The sequence below is a fragment of the Chiloscyllium punctatum genome, chromosome 44 (assembly GCF_047496795.1).
Source record: "Chiloscyllium punctatum isolate Juve2018m chromosome 44, sChiPun1.3, whole genome shotgun sequence".
Lineage (NCBI taxonomy): Eukaryota > Metazoa > Chordata > Chondrichthyes > Orectolobiformes > Hemiscylliidae > Chiloscyllium > Chiloscyllium punctatum.
Window position 1 is genome coordinate 39,669,526 of NC_092782.1, and position 17,543 is coordinate 39,687,068.

Genomic DNA, 17,543 nt, shown 5'->3' on the forward strand with positions numbered 1-17,543 from the left:
TTTAGCTTGAATTTTACGATAGAAATGTTGGTAAAACTATCAGTATTCAGGGTCATTACTCTTCTCAAGCTATCAACAACTGGAGTTCACCCATCTTCAGTTAAAGACAGAAATACAGAACTTTCTATCAGTGATAGTATACTTTTTTAGACGATGCACCATTGAAATCTCCCCAAAATACATTTAATTAGAAATCATTGAATTGACAAGTACATCCACTTTTACTTATTAATTTCATTGCACAAATCCTTGTAAAATTACAACTCTACTAACTTCTAACAAATAATTTCATATCAGGTGGTATCAAATTTCCCCATCATAAAAAATGTACTTTTCAAATGTTTGTAATATTTAAGTTTTTGCACTGATAACACTTACTTGCCTCAATAATTAATTATGTTACCAAAGCTAATTATTGAAATTTAAGGAATTTATTGTTTAATTTTTGGTTTACAGTCTGTGAGATTTCTTTCAATGTGATTTGCTGCTTGATGGCCTCAGTAGTGCTGGATGCCTTAGGATCCCTTGACTTGGGACCAGATTGAAGCTGGCACCAGAAAGGGCAAATTCACTCCTCAGAATTGGCTAGATCTTTGTGGGCACGTTTCTTCAATGTTAGCAGTGAGTACCATTCCTTCATTGTCAACTGCAAAATCCAGCCCTTTGTATGTAATTCTGCATCCTAAAAATGTATGATGTTAGGTCAATTTGATACTCTAAATAATGAACTGCTGCTTTCATGTTAGAAGTGTTGATACCTATTCAAGTACATAACTGCAGTAGGTGCAAGGAAGGTATTTATTTAAATTTGTTACCTAAATTGGTTGCAAAACTTATTGTCCCGGAACATTTGCTATATTCTTTCTGGGAAGCTTTTACCTTTTGAACCCTTTCAATGAGGATGTGTATCACATTTTTTTGTTTTTGCTTAATTTCTTGAAGACAGGATGTGAAAATATAGATCATCACTTTTACCCACAGAGAATAGGTTACAAGAACAACAATGTCAGCATCCTGACAAAAACAAAATCCATAAGTATACTACTCCTGTCAAAACTATAGCAGTGACAGATTTCAGCGTGAGACACATTCTCAACTTTTATTTCCAGCTGACTGTTCAGTATTACGTAAATAATTCAGAAAACGTTGTGGCACTGTTAAATATCCGCCAAAAGATCAAAGGGATCCTTTTCTCAATTTTCCTGTTTATGTTTACAATAATTCTAATTATTTAACCTAAAGAAATATGACTTCAATTCTGCATGTTTTAATCAGTTTAAGCTCTCTTTGTGCTTCATTTCAGACAATATGTATATTACACTGCTCAGCATTGGATGTTGTTGGTTTGTTGTTAAACAAAATATTATAATGTACTTTCAAGTACTGCACTTGCTCAGAATTGTATTGAAGACCAGCTTTTCAAAATGTTTAGTTAGGTTCTAATTTTGTGTTCTGCTGTCACTAGTTTATTTATTCATAGTAAATACAGGTAGTTCTCCTATAATGCGGTAGTTGTGTTCCCTTGCAACACTATGTTATAGGAAATCGCATATATTAATAATGGGGCCTATGAGAAAAAAAGGGTTGGGGTGAACCACCAAAACTATTGGTAAAAATGAAAACAAAAATAGTAGTTAGCCTAATATAAACGATAGCACAGTCTAAGTAAATCTTTAAATCATATATTTTAATGAAATAATACCGTAAATTTAACACTTTTGCACTAAAATCATTGACTACAGCGCTGTACCTTTCACAAAGCTCTTCACCGGAAAGCACGCGAACTGACTGACAACGTGATGCCAACTCTGAAGTTCAGTCCTCCTCAAGATTCTCCCCCTGTTTGAATTAAAGTTCCTTCCAGATGTAAACTATAACTCCCAGTTTCAAGCTAAGTTTCAAGGCTTGCAGAGATGATTGCATTCCTGTTTTAGCTGAACACACTGAATTTGCATTTTGCAGACCGAGGATCCTGAGGCTGGGTTTTGCTGTTCAGCTGCTGCTGGGGATGGAATTGTGTAACCGCAAATGGGAGTTCACTTTATAAAAGAATGTCTGCAATTCATAAATCGTGTTACAGCCAAATCACATTTAATAACCGTGTTATAAGAGAACTACCTGTATTGACACCAGTGTGCTAGCCAGTGAGCTGGAGGTGGAATGGATTTGTAGTTTTTATTTACAGAGACTCAGAACTCATGAACGAACTGATAGCACAGTTGCCTCAGCAAAGCAGGATTATTTCTCCAGCAAAATGCAGCAAATGGAGGATTGTTGTCTGATAATGACTAACAATAGCACCAGGGTAAAATGTCCCAGGGTGCTTCATATTCTGAGACCAAACAAATTTGACATGAGATATTAGAACTAAAAGACAGGAGCATCTTAAAACAGGTAAAAACAATAACTGCAGATGCTGGAAAGCAAAAACTGGATTAGTGGTGCTGGAAGAGCACAGCAGTTCAGGCAGCATCCAACGAGCAGCGAAATCGACGTTTCGGGCAAAAGCCCTTCATCAGGAATAAAGGCAGTAGAGCCTGAAGCATGGAGAGATAAGCTAGAGGAGGGTGGGGGTGGGGAGAGAGTAGCATAGAGTACAATTGGTGAGTGGGGGAGGAGATGAAGGTGATAGGTCAAGGAGGAGAGGGTGGAGTGGATAGGTGGAAAAGGAGATAGGCAGGTCGGACAAGTCCGGACAAGTCAAGGAGACAGTACTGAGCTGGAAGTTTGAAACTAGGATGAGGTGGGGGAAGGGGAAATGAGGAAGCTGTTGAAGTCCACATTGATGCCCTGGGGTTGAAGTGTTCCGAGGCGGAAGATGAGGCGTTCTTCTTCCAGGCGTCTGGTGGTGAGGGAGCGGCGGTGAAGGAGGCCCAGGACCTCCATGTCCTCGGCAGAGTGGGAGGGGGAGTTGAAATGTTGGGCCACGGGGCGGTTTGGTTGATTGGTGTGGGTGTCTCGGAGATGTTCCCTAAAGCGCTCTGCTAGGAGGTGCCCAGTCTCCCCAATGTAGAGAAGACCATATCGGGAGCAACGGATACAATAAATGATATTAGTGGATGTGCAGGTAAAACTTTGATGGATGTGGAAGGCTCCTTTAGGGCCTTGGATAGAGGTGAGGGAGGAGGTGTGGGCACAGGTTTTACAGTTCCTGCGGTGGCAGGGGAAAGTGCCAGAATGGGAGGGTGGGTCATATGGGGGTGTGGACCTGACCAGGTAGTCGCGGAGGGAACCGTCTTTGCGGAAGGCAGAAAGGGGTGGGGAGGGAAATATATCCCTGGTTGTGGGGTCTTTTTGGAGGTGGCAGAAATGTCGGTGGATAATTTGGTTTATGCGAAGGTTTGTAGGGTGGAAGGTGAGCACCAGGGGCGTTCTGTCCTTGTTACAGTTGGAGGAGTGGGGTCTGAGGGCGGAGGTGCGGGATGTAGACGAGATGCGTTGGAGGGCATCTTTAACCCTCCCCTCTAGTGAGAAGGGAAATTGCGGTCTCTAAAGAAGGAGGCCATCTGGTGTGTTCTGTGGTGGAAATGGTCCTCCTGGGAGCAGATACGGCGGAGGCGGAGAAATTGGGAATACGGGATGGCATTTTTGCAAGAGATAGGGTGGGAAGAGGTGTAATCCACGTAGCTGTGGGAGTCGGTGGGTTTGTAAAAAATGTCAGTGTCAAGTCGGTCGTCACTAATGGAGATGGAGAGGTCCAGGAAGGGGAGCGAGGTGTCAGAGATGGTCCAGGTAAATTTAAGGTCAGGGTGGAATGTGTTGGCGAAGTTGATGAATTGCTCAACCTCCTCACGGGAGCACGAGGTGGCGCCAATGCAGTCATCAATGTAGCGGAGGAAGAGGTGGGGAGTGGTGCCGGTGTAATTACGGAAGATCAACTGTTCTACATAGCCAACAAAGAGACAGGCATAGCTGGGGCCCAGAGAGAGGTAGAGCATCAAAAGGATTAATTGGTGACAGACAGCTGAAGCCACAATTCCAATGGGGATATACAAGAAAGCACTGGAGGAGTGCAGCTAACTTAGGAGTCAATGGAGCAGTTTTTGTCAGGTGTGTCTTGACAAAAGGGTTCCTGCTGCAATATGTAGGTAGGCCAATTAGAGGGGAGGACATATTGGATTCAGTGCTTGGCAACGAACCATGCCAGGTGCCAGATTTCTCGGTGGGAAAGCATTTCAGTGACAGTGATCACAACTCCATGACCTTTACTATACTCATAGAGAGGGATAGGAACAGACGGTATGGGGAAGTACCTAATTGGGGGAGGGGGAATTACAATGCTATTAGGCAGGAACTGGTGCACCTAAATTGGAAACAGACGTTCTCAGGGAAATGCAGAACAGAAATGTGGAGGTTGTTTTGGAAGCACCTGCTGATAGTGCTGGACAGCTTTGTCCCACTGAGGCAAGGAAGGGATGGTAGGTTGAGAGAACCTTGGATGACAAGGGATGTGGAACATCTAGTCAAGAGGAAGAACGAAGCTTATTTAAGGTTGAGGAGGCAAGGATCAGACAGGGCTTAAGAGGGTTACAAGGTAGCCAGGAAGGAACTGAAGTGTGGACTTATGAGAGCAAGAAGGGGGCATGAAAAAGCTTTAGCGGGTGGATTTCCTTCCTATAATGCAGTGACCAGAACTGTAAGCAGTATTCCAAATGTGGCCACACATGACTTTTGTACAGCTGCAGTATAATCTCAGGGGGATAGATGGGGATGGAAAATCAGCAAGCATGGGTAGGTAAGAGAGGTAGATGCAATTTTAGCAAAGCAGCAGATCGCTGAGAAGGTAGGTGGACTACAAACAATCTCTGTAGGGGGATTAAGTGAGGAGTCATGAACAGTTGAAAGAATGTGTGCTGTTAGAACAAACTCAGCTGGAAGTTCTTGGTATTAATAGGCAGCTAAGAGTGGGACTTAGCATTCAAATAACTCAGATAAGCTGAGAAGCTGGCAAGATCATTAGCCCTGTATGGAGGAAGCATGAGGGTATCAGAAGAACCCTTTAAACATACTGGAAGAACCTTCTGGGTATTACTATTTTAATGCAGCTGAGAGTGAATATTGAAAAACTCACAGACGATATTTTCTTGATGTAACTGAACAAGATGGAGCTTGGGAAAAACCTGAGGGGGGGGAGAACAGGCCCAGTGAAGCTAACTGTTGATGAAGAGTTGGAATTATTCTCGGGAGTGACTTTGGAGTGCAGTTTTGAAGTCTATCATGCAATCCGGACAGGAGAGTGATCAACCAGAATAGGAGCAGTGTTGAATTAATTCATGATGGAATTGCATTTGAGATGGAGTATAAGGCCAGTTTGGCAAAAGTGAAGAATCGTAATCCCTTGTGAAATTTAATGATATTCAATGATTCACTGTGTGAGGAAGCTGCTGACAAATCTGTGGGATCTTTCTTGATTGCGTTTGCAAATTTGAGGGGCAGGGGAGTAGGTCTGAGACTGTTTTTTAAAATTTAAATACATATAATTATGAGACCCTGAAAGCAAATCTGGTTAAAGTAAAATGGCAAATGACGTAAAGGTATAGGTCATTGAGATGCAGTGGCAGGTAATGAAGGGGATATTTCAGAATACACAGGATAAATATATTCCAAAGAGTAAGAAGATTCCAAGGGATGAACTCTCCATTTGTGGTTAACTATAAGTGTCAAAGCAACTATCAGACTTAAAGAAAATACATGTAATTGAGCAACGGCAGGTCAGAAGGTTGGACAGAATTTATAAAAAGCAAAGTATGATCATAAAAAGGAAGGAAAGATTATCATGTGAGAGAGGCTGCTGAAGTATATATCAGATATTTTGAAAAAAAGTTGTAAACTTATGCCTGTTTTGTATCAATTTAACTGGTGTATTATCTAGGAAGTTAATACTTTTTTTGTGTGCTATTGCTTCAAGTTTAATAGAGTAAATTATTATTGAAAATATTGATGAATTACTCTAATTCTGATTCTGTGTGCTTCTAGATACATTGAATTGAATTTATTGTCATGTGTACCGAGGTACAGTGAAAAGCTTTGCCTTGCGAGCAATTCAGGTAGATCACATATTTAAGTAGCATAGATAAGTAAATAATTGGTAAACTGTGGCAAAAACAAAAACACAGGTACAGGCGAATGTTAAGAGTTTGTGAGTCCATTCAGTATTCTAACAACAGTAGGGTAGAAACTGTTACGAAACCGGCTGGTGCGTGTGTTCAGGATTCTGTATCTTCTCCCCACGGGAGAGGTTGTAGAAAAGCATCGCCAGGGTGGGATGGATCTTTGAGAATGCTGGTGGCCTTTCCTTGACAGCGGGCCTGGTAGATGGATTCTATAGATGGGAGGTTGGCTTTTGTGATTGTCTGGGCTGAGTTCACCACTCTCTGCAATCATCTCTGATCTTGAATGGTACAGTTGCCATAACAGGTCGTGATACATCCAGACAGAATGCTCTCGATGGCACACCTATAAAAGTTGGCAAGTCATGCCAAATTTCCTCAGCTGCCTGAGGAAAAAGAGATATTGTCGGGCCTTTGTAACCAGTGCGTCCACATGAACAGTCCAAGAAAGCTTATTGTGGATGACCACTCCCAGGGGCTTGACACTCTCCACTCGTTCTACCTCTGTGCTGTTAATGTGTAGGGGGGCATGAGTAATATCCTGCTGAAAGTCAATAATGAGTTCCTTGGTTTTGCCAGCATTGAGACCTAGGTTGTTCTCAATGCACCATTTTTCCAGGTCTTCACCTCCTGTCTGTAGTCTGTTTCATCACCATCTGAGATTCGACAAACTATGGTGGTGTCATCAGTGAACTTGTAAATGACATTAGTCTAGTATTTGGTGAAGCAGTCATGGGAATACAGTGAGTACAGTAGGGGACTGAGTACACATCACTGTGGGGCTCCAGTGTTGAATGCTAGTGAGGATGAAATATTGTCCCCATTGACTGTGGCCTGTGGGTCAGGAAACTGAGGATCCAGTTGCAGAGAGTGAGGCTTAGTCTGAGATTGCTAAGTTTAGTAATCAGTCTCAAGGGGATAATAGAGTTGAAGGCTGAACCTTAGTCAATGTGTAGAATTCTTATGTAACTGTTCTTGGTATAAAGATGTTCTAGGGAGGGGTGAAAGGCAAGTGATATGGCATCTGATGTGGATCTATTGGTCCGATAGGCAAATTGGAGTGGGTCATGAGTAGTGAGAGTCTGGAGTTGATTAATGCCATGAGCAGCCCACCGAAGTTAGGGCCACTGGGCGGTAGTCATTGGGACAGGCTACATGAGCCTTCTTAGGCATAGGGATGATGTTGGCCCTCTTAATACACGCAAGGACAGTGGCCTGCTGCAGGGACAGGTTGAAGATGTCTGAGAAGACCTCTGCCAGTTGATCTGTGCATACTCTGATTGCACAGCCTGATACTCCGTCTGGTCCTATCACCCTCCTTCGATTCACACAAAGGAAAATTTATCTGACCTCTGATGCAGTGACTGTTGGGATAGGTTCGTCAGGACTTGTCTGAATAGGTGTTACCTCTCTGCCGAAATTCTGCACGAAGCACAGAAGGCATTGAGACGATCTGGGAGGGATATGTCATCGTCTGCTATCTTGCACTGTCTCTTTTTAGAATCTGTGATGTCATTCAGTCCTTGCCATAGGCGCCGGGTGTCTGGGTCTTTAGTTTGGATCGGTATTGGTCCTTGGCTGTCTTAATGGCTCTGTGAAGGTCATAATCGGATTCCTTATATTTGAGTGGGTCTCCTGATCTGAAGGCCTCACGCCTGGTTTTTAGCAGGTTCTATATATCCTGATTCATCCAGGGTTTCCTGCCGAGGAACATACGGATTGACTTCCTCGGAATGCAGTCCTTTACAAACTTGCTGATGGAGTCTGTGACGGCGATGGCACAATCGTCCAAGGTACCTGCGGACTACTTGAACATGGCCCAATCAGCCGATTGCAGACAGCACTGGAGTTGATCCTCTGCCTCCTCCGACCAGCACTGTATCGGCGAGGGGGGTCTCCTACTTGAGCTTTTGCCTGTAAGCCGGGAGAAGAAACATAGCATTGTGGGCGGAGTTCCCAAAATGAGGGCGGGGGGGTGGAGTCGTAGGCATCCTTCCCAGTGATGTAGCAGTGGACTAAAATATTCAGGCCCCTGGTGGGGTAGGTAATGTTCTGATGGTACTTGAGCAACAGCTTCCTTAGAGTGGCTTGATTGAATTCACCAGTTAGAATAAACAGGGCCTTGGAGTGTTCCATCTTCAGAGTGTTAGTGGTGGCATACAGCACATCCAGAGCTTACTCAACTTTTGCTTGTGGCGGTATGTACACAGCAGTCAGTATAGCAACACAGCAGAACATCAATACAAATACAGAAGATATTGTTTCTGCATAACTAAATCAACTAACAATTGAGGTGTTGAGAATGAAACAAGGGCCCAAAAATCAAAAGTAGTCCCTAACCCTTGTAAAGCACAATATTCTAAAATATCAATACTAAATTAACAGACATTTTAGCTGCAGTATGAAATATAATGCAGAAATGTGTATTAGATAGTATATGGCATTTCCCATGGAAGTTGTCCCACAGTATCAGCTTTGTGAATGCTTACTTGCACCTTCTCCATGTCCACGATATCCAAAAACAAGAGATAACTTCTGCAAAAAAGTGCAAAGTCAAGATTTTTAAAATAATATTATAATGCAAATTCAGTAAATTGCAGGTGTGTGCCTTTTTAATGCAGTATGATTCTATTATTCTGCATCTTGAAATGAATGCTTGAGCCAGATCAGATCCTTAGATTAATTTTTGAAAATGTCAATTCTACAGCAACAGACATTTTCGCTGCAGTATGAAGTATAATACAATAAGGTGTGTTAGACAGTAAATGGTATTTGGACTTTTGAAATCTGACACAAGCTCATTTTCTAATACTATTGAATCTATACAATAAACACAAACGTCTCACCAAAAATGTTTCCATTATTTTGATTCTACTGATTCCCCATCATCTCTTCATAATTAAATTTGTCCCCTTTCTTACTTTATCCTTCTATTTATAAATCAATGTTTTATATAGCCTTATTGACTTGTCGTAACCACTTTCAAAGATGTACCTTTGTAAACTCCCAGGTCTCTCTGTTCTTGCACCCTGTTTAAAATTGCACAGTTTAGTTTATATTGGCTCTCCAGATTCCTTCTTTGAAAATGTATCACTTTATGCATCTTTTCATTACATTGCATTTGCCACATTTCTGTGCATTTCCCCACTCTGTCTTTATCCCCTTAAAGACTGCAACTCCGCGCCTCACTTTATTTATTTGTATTGCGGAACACTAGATTCAATGGCTGACTCGTTCAGTGCATCTGCAACTCTGTATTTGTTTTTCTGCATGGCTTACAACATTTTTCATCTAACTTTCATATTATCCTCCTTGCTTTCAATTCCCTCCATCATTTCATTTTTCCCTATCTCTATAATTAGCTCCATCACTATAACCCTCAGAGATCTATGTCCTATTCTCACTTCACCCTCTTGTGCATTCCCCTGTGCCAGCCTCTCCTCTATTAAAATGCTCCATAAAACCTACCTCTTTCACCAAGCTTTTGGTCGTTTGCTCTAATATTCCCTGATGTGACTTGTTGTCCAGTGTTGTTTGATAGCCTTGGGACATGTTACCATGTTAAAGGTGCTTTACAAATGCATGATATTATTGCAATTTGGTCAAATTTGGCAATCAAGTTGCTAGTCCAATTCAGTTATGAAAATAAATCTTTCAGTCCATTGTTTAAGGTTATTTCTTTCTCGTCTCTTTCCTTCTTTATGTTTGTCCAAAGTTCTTCTTAATATAGCAAAGTAAAAATGTACCTTTAAGTATACTTACTGTAGGATTAAATATTGGCACAGAAGTGCATTGCATTGTGAAAGTGCTGTAAAGATTCTTGTTAATAACCTTATTATATGCACAGTCAGCTGTGACATTATTCCCCACTTAAAAGAATAATACTATTATAAGTGTGTTATTTTCAAAAGCTGTAAAGGAGAGAAGAACAATAATTAGAAAATACAGTCACTGTGGTAAAATGGATAAGCAATTATACGAACAAAATGCTGGCAGGATGTAATTTCTTTCAATTTCAATATAAATGCCAATGGGAAAGAGTTTTTAAGCAATTCTTTTGAGAGTATTACATTTGATGTTTTTACATTGTGTATTCTCAAATGAAAATTGAGTAACATGCGTTATTGGGTAAATAAATAAAATAGCATTGTACCGAATTCCTTGAAATTTTACCAGTTAAACCCATACATGATTTTTAATTCAAGTTTCATGCATCATTTTTTGAAAGACAGTTGGTTGCCTCAATAATTCATACAGTTAATTGTCTACGCTTTCATTATTAATTTTATATGAAGAGAAAAACTGACTATCAATAAGGTTTACTGAACCGTATAAATCAGCAAGTTTAGAATTTTCATATGTTAATTTACCATACTAAAAAGGACAAGTGATTAAGTTCAACCAGCCATCTGTTTATAAATGAATATATCATGATTTTGCCCTTTTTCCAAAGTAAATTGCAATTACACCATCAGCCACACAACAAATTTTAAATATGTACCAGAAAGGTCTTGATGCACTCCAGATGAAGATTTGGAGATGCCAGTGTTGGACTGCAGTAGACAAAGTTAACAATCACACAACACCAGGCTATAGTCCTCCAGGTTTATTTGGAAGCACTAGCTTTCAGAGTGTTGCTCCTTCATCAGGTGGTTGTGGAGTATAAGGCCTTATACCTGGTGTTGTGTGATCTTTTTATCCAAATGAAGAGACAGCTAGAAACTGAGGAGTGGAAACAAACTTTATTCAGTTTGGTTAATAAACTGGTATTGTAATCAGATCTCAAATGAGGCACTGTGGTGGCATTTAATGGAGATGATGGCATAGAAATATTGTCACTGGACTAATAATTCAGAACCTTTGTCTAATTTTCTATGTACATGAGTTTGAATGCCATTCTTGGAAATTATTAAATGAAAATCTAGAATTAAAAGCTAACCTAAAGGTGACCACTGTTGATTCATGTATGTCCTTTCAGGAAGGAATTCTGGTAGCTTTGCCCAGTCTGGCCCGCATATGCCTGCAGACCAATAACAATGAGGTTAACCCTGGACAGTTAGGGATAAGCAATAAATGCTGACCTATCTAGCAATGTCCATATCCCAAGAATGTTATCTTTTTAAATCTATCAGATTTAATACATATTATAAACATACTGGTTATTTTGCTTTTACTTCATGACAGCACATTATTGCACATTTATTTACTGCATATCTCTAATTGCTCTTGAGCAGCTCCTGTTGAGCCACCCTGTTGAGCAGCTGCGGTCTGTGATGTAGATATATCCACTATGCTGATAGGGAAGAAATTCTAATATTTTGACTAAGGAACAATGAAGGAACAAAGATATGTTTCCAAGTCAGAACATTTTATGACTTGATGCGTAATGTGCAGTGATCCAATGCAACTTGTTCCATTGACCCTTGCTCTTCTACAACAAAGACAGAAAATGCTGGAGAAGTTCAACAGTTCTGATAGCATCTATGGAGAGGGAAACAAACTAATGTTTTTAGTCTGCTATGACTCATCTTCATAGAACCTATCTTGTATATTGTAGAAGTAATGGGTTTGGAAGATCTGTTGAAGATGCCTCAGCAGTTCACCAGGCATGTGAGGAATATTCCACCACACTTCTAACTTATGTCTTGTCCTTGGTAGATAAGCTTTGGAAATCTCACTGGGGCTGTTTGCAGGGTAAACAGTTCTTCTAGGCCTCCAGTGAGCCTGACCTCGGTGGTGGGCAAGTTGTTGGAGGGAATCCTGAGGGACAGGATGTACATGTATTTGGAAAGGCAAGGACTGATTTGGGATAGTCAACATGGCTTTGTGCGTGGGAAATCATGTCTCACAAACTTAATTGAGTTTTTTGATGAAGTAACAATGAAGATTAATGAGGGCAGAGCAGTAGATGTGATCTATATGGACTTCAGTAAGGCCTTTCGACAAGGTTCCCCATAGGAGACTGATTAGCAAGGTTAGATCTCATGGAATTTAGGGAGGACTAGCCATTTGGATACAGAACTGGCTCAAAGGTGGTGGTGGAGGGTTGTTTTTCAGACTGGAGGCCTGTGACCAGTGGAGTGCCACAAGGATTGGTGCTGGGCTCTCTACTTTTTGTCATTTACATAAATGATTTGGATATGACCGTAAGAGGTATGGTTAGAAAATTTGCAGATGACACCAAAATTGGAGATGTAGTGGACAGTGAAGAGGGTTACCTCAGATTACAACAGGATCTTGACCAGATGGGCCAATGGGCTGAGAAGTGGCAGATGGAGTTTAATTCAGATAAATGTGAGGTACTGCATTTTGGGAAAGCACATCTTAGCAGGACTTATACACTTAATGGTAAGGTCCTTGGGAGTGTTGCTGAACAAAGAGACCTTGGAGTGCAGGTTCATAGCTCCTTGAAAGTGGAGTTGCAGGTAGATAGGATAATGAAGAAGGCATTTGGTATGCTTTCCTTTATTGGTCAGAGTATTGAGTACCGGAGTTGGGAGGTCATGTTGCAGCTGTACAGGACATTAGTTAGGCCACTGGTGGAATATTGGTCTCCTTCGTATCGGAAAGATGTAAAACTTGAAAGGGTTCAGAAAAGATTTGCAAGGATGTTGCCAGGGTTGGAGGATCTGAGCTACAGGGAGAGGCTGAACAGGCTGGGGCTGTTTTCCCTGGAGCGTCAGAGGCTGAGGGGTGACCTTCTAGAGGTTTACAAAATTATGAGGGACATGGATAGGGTAAATAGACAAAGTCTTTTCCATGGGGTCGGGGAGTCCAGAACTAGAGGGCATAGGTTTAGGGTGAGAGGGGAAAGATATAAAAGAGACCTAAGGGGCAACGTTTTTGTGCAGAGGGTGGTGCGTGTATGGAATGAGCTGCCAGAGTATGTGGTGGAGGCTGGTACAATTGCAACATTTAAGAGGCATTTGGATGGGTATATGAATAAGAAAGGTTTGGAGGGATATGGGCCAGGTGCTGGCAGGTGGGACTAGATTGGGTTGGGATATCTGGTCGGCATGGACGGGTTGGACCGAAGGGTCTGTTTCCATACTGTACATCTCTATGACTCTATGACTTTAATAGTTTCCTCTGGCATTTTTCCTCTTGCAAGATATTTTTGAGGAAAATCTGAGAATATGACGTAACCCCTTATATCTCAAGAATAATAGAGCCTTTTTCCACATTTGCTGTATCTCGTTAAAAATACTGCATTATCAAGTAAATATAACATTTCTTTGACAGTCTCTATATACCATTGTTAGAATTACTAGCATTTATTTAAACTTTGATCTTACTGATAAAGGACAAATTATGACTTATCTATAATCTCATTCACTTGAAATTCTTGATTCCTTTCCTTCAGCAGGCCAAGAAATATTACAAAAAAATTGAAGAGATTGTGTAATAATTAAAGATCATGAACATGTTCTGATCAATAATGATAACTTTATTCCCAAAAGGACTTTTTAGGTTTACTTTGAGTTTTATTCTACTATGCTATGCATGTCATGATTTTGGTAATAACATTTCCATTACATCCATGTAAACCTCTGATTAATATCTGAATCAAAAATGATCAGCTAGAACTGCAGTGCTCAGAGAGTACTGGAAACCGTGATTTACAGTGTACACATGCTCAGTCATACTAAGGTGGGTAAGAAGTAATATTGATCTACTTAGTTTATATGATTTCAGCTGAATTGTACTCTCCTCTGCTAGTCCTGTCTTCTCAGTGCTATCAATGTGCACTGCACTTAACATGGAATGTTGGCAGCATTGTTTGCCAATTGTGCATCAATGGGCATTCTTACAAAGTGAACACAAGGGCACACAGACTGATAGCTATGTGCTTGGAACGCCAGTGGTGTAAGTAAGCATGAGACTCTCAAAGCTTTCAGAAGGGAGTGGAAGCAAGAGGCAAGAATGGATGTGGGAAACAGAAGGTGGGAGGAACTGTTTCCAGGTCTTGAATCCATCCTTTGGAGAAAGAGGATTGGGATTGTTGGGATTTTGACTAAAACATTTCCTTAACTGGCATGGAGACAGGTTCTCTGCCCAACCAAGGGTGATGGACTGACTTTCAAAACTGGAGGGTAAATCACAGACCTTCTCGTTTCAGTGCATTAGCTGGCTGCATGACAGAGTAAGTCATAGAAAGGATGCTTGTAGGTGCCCTGTCAGTCATCCTTTTTTTTTAAGTGAATTGAAAATTTACTTGTAGGTGCCCTCTCGGTCATACATTTTTTTAAGTGAATTGAAAATTTAAAGAAAGCAATTGGGCCATCACTCCAGAGAAACCTCGGAATTGCTGTACCTGACTGCCTTTGACCAAACCTGCACCTAGAAAGGTCGGGACGGCTTAGAGCACTGCTCCCTGCCCACTGCAGTGTGCTGCTGCCTAAAAACCTCCAGGCAGTTTACTCCCTCCCTTCTGGTGGGGAAACTGTAACACCCGACTGGAACACCCTGTCACCCTCCTCTACCTACTATTGATAAGTACATATTCATACTATTAATAAGGCCCTTAATGAACCCAAATGGCTGCTCACCTTGTGGGCAGGTATAGTGGAGGCAGAGATCAACGTTACTGGGCCCCAATGCTGCTTCTTTCAAAATGATTGGTTCTGGGAATTGTGTCGCACCAGACTGCCAGCCAGCACCAATATTTACAGGCCCCACCTTCTGTATTCCTTCACTTCAACTGGCCCTGAATGTCCTGCTAATGGGATCTAGATCCCAGAATCTGGAACTATGCCAGCATCTAATGACCTGGTGCAGATTGTCAAGGACAGTGAATACATCTTCACATTTCATCACCTACCCACCACAACACCAACACCTTAGCTTGTTCCACACTGCACATCCCCTTCACTCACCCAGCAGCACATCCTGTCATTCAGGCCTACCCTCCTGATGCTCTGCCTCACTCTTATGCCTTTCAATGCTGTCTGCCTCACATAAACATCTAGTTATTTAAATATAACAAGAAAAGCACTAAAACACGGTGCCAGACAACACTGACAGTCTGCCTTCTTTATTGCAAGACAAAGTAGCAGAGAGCAGAGCTGAGCTGATGGAGGGCAAGGACACCTGCATTTGTTGAGCCAAGCAGGGAATGTGAATCTGCTGCTCACATGCCCAAAGTATCGGAGACTCTGAGAACATTGAGGATGACAGCATCTTTGAGTGTTATGCATCTTCCAGCTCCTCCTGCTGTATGGTAGCCTGTTTATAGTGTGGTCATAGAACTTGTGCTTGCCCCCAATCTTTCCCTTAAATCAACGTTTCCCTCCTGTTCCTGTTTTCAGAAACCAAAGAACTGCTGCTTGCCCATACTTTGAAACCAAGGAGGAAGAGAGAAAAAGCACAGCTTTGTTTAGTGACTAGACATACATTAGAGTCTTGATGTACCAAAGCCCCGAGGGAATCATTGCTTGATTAACAGCTCTTGCTCTCTGATTCCTTTATGTCATTTGCGCAATGTTTATTGTTACAAGACAAAGAGATTTCAGGTGCCTGCAAGTTCTACTACTGATACTTTAAAGGGCCTGAATGATTGACACTTTTATTGGCCTGCAATGTACAGGTTGATTGAATGTGCATGAAAAGTCATGAGAAGCAATGGGTTGAGGGGCATACCTCAGCAGGTGTATAAGAGCACAATCTTTTGAACTTACCTTTCAAAAGTTTCCACTGTGCACACTACAGTTCACTTCAGAGGAGTCGTGAACTATGGCTGTTTGAAAAGCTAGCCCAGCTTCATGAAAATTGTGGAGGACTAGTACATCCCAACAATGGAACTGGCCAGCTGAGAATGAATGATGAGGGCTTGTGACCCAAACCAACATGTACCCTGAAGTTGGGACCCACCTGCCATTTTTAAAGGGCTTCCAAGTAACCCTTACCAACAAACATCCAGGCCAATAAGTTTTGTAGACTACAACCATGGTTTTGAAGTGAAGGCTGTTGAAACCTCCACATTGTCTCAAGCCTATGAAAAGTGGTCATGCTTAAATGAAGTGTATATCATGCAATAAAATATGATTGAAAAAATGCTTTGACACCTTTAAACAAAGGTTCAGTTGTTCAGAATACTTCAAGGGTACCCTGACATTATAGTTATTGCAAGCTTTCACAATCTCAGTGTGTAGCAGGGGGCAAAAAAACCAAAGTCTCTGAGGGAAGGATGTACCTTTGGTATAAAACGTGGAATTTCAGCAACAACAAAAAATTGGAAATAATACCCTGGAAGCAACAAGGGAAATTACAGTGTCCATGAACTTTTCAATTGGAAGTCAAATGGAATAGTCCAAAATGTTGAACTGGAGATTTTTTCTCAGACAATGCAAATAATTGTACAAAAGTATAGAAGTCAACCCAGAATTGGTCGGGCAGTGGGATAAGCGAACAGACTGCCTTGCCAACTGTTCTAGGTCAGATCATCTAACATGTGACAGTATTCACCAGGATTGGGTGAGATTTGTGGGGATGGGGATGGGGAAAGGCAGAAAACATGATTTTTGTTTTGCGAAACTATTTGAGAAGTAAATGTAAAGTGGAACTAACCCAAGGTTCAGAGTGATTGAGAAACCAGCCACAAATAAAAAGGTTTTCATGGAGTCAGGAAGAACACTTTCTTCCATGAGCTACATTCGGTGCCAATGGATGACACATGTTTAGCAGACATTCTTGCCATATGACGTATTGCCATAGGTGCAGATCCTGTTGTACTTTCAAATTACTACTCATGTTGTGAAACCTGAAAGGGTTCAGAAAAGATTTACAAGGATGTTGCTAGGGTTGGAGGATTTGAGCTACAGGGAGAGGCTAAATAGGATTGGACTGTTTTCCTTGGAACATCAGAGGCAGAGGGCTGACCTTACAGAGATTTATAGGGAATGGATAGGGAATGGATAGGGAAAATAGACAAGGTATTTTCCCTGGGGTGGGGGGAGTCCAAAACTACAGGGCATAGGTTTAGGGTGAGAGAGGAAAGATTTAAATAGGACCTAAGGGACAATGTTTTCATGCAGAGGGTGGCGCGCGTATGGAATGAGCTGCCAGAAGAAGTGGCAGAGGCTGGTACAATTACAGCATTTAAAAGGCAATTGGATAGGTATATGAATAGGAAGGTTTAGAGGAATATGGACCAAGTGCTGGCAAATGGGACTAAATTAGTTTAGGATATTTGGTCAACATGGATGAGTTCGACTGAAGGGTCTGTTTCTGTGTTGTACATCTCCATGACTCTATACTCTATGAAAGACCAGACTTTAATGAGTCATAGATTACAGCTTTAATGAGTTAATTTTAACTTAGTTTCAAATAGTAGACTAGAGGCAAATTTCACTGCCCATACATAGAGAGTGGATAAACTGGTGGACAAGAATTTATCTTCGTGATGTACAATGTAATGAGATGGTCTATGAACAC

The 17,543-nt window shown here is 41.3% G+C and overlaps 1 protein-coding gene across 1 annotated transcript in view; it reads left to right on the forward strand.

The window, feature by feature from the left end:
- lhfpl3 (LHFPL tetraspan subfamily member 3) overlaps nucleotides 1-17,543 on the forward strand; it is a 309,308-nt gene that overhangs the window by 20,914 nt on the left and 270,851 nt on the right. The gene's annotated exons all lie outside the window — the stretch shown is intronic.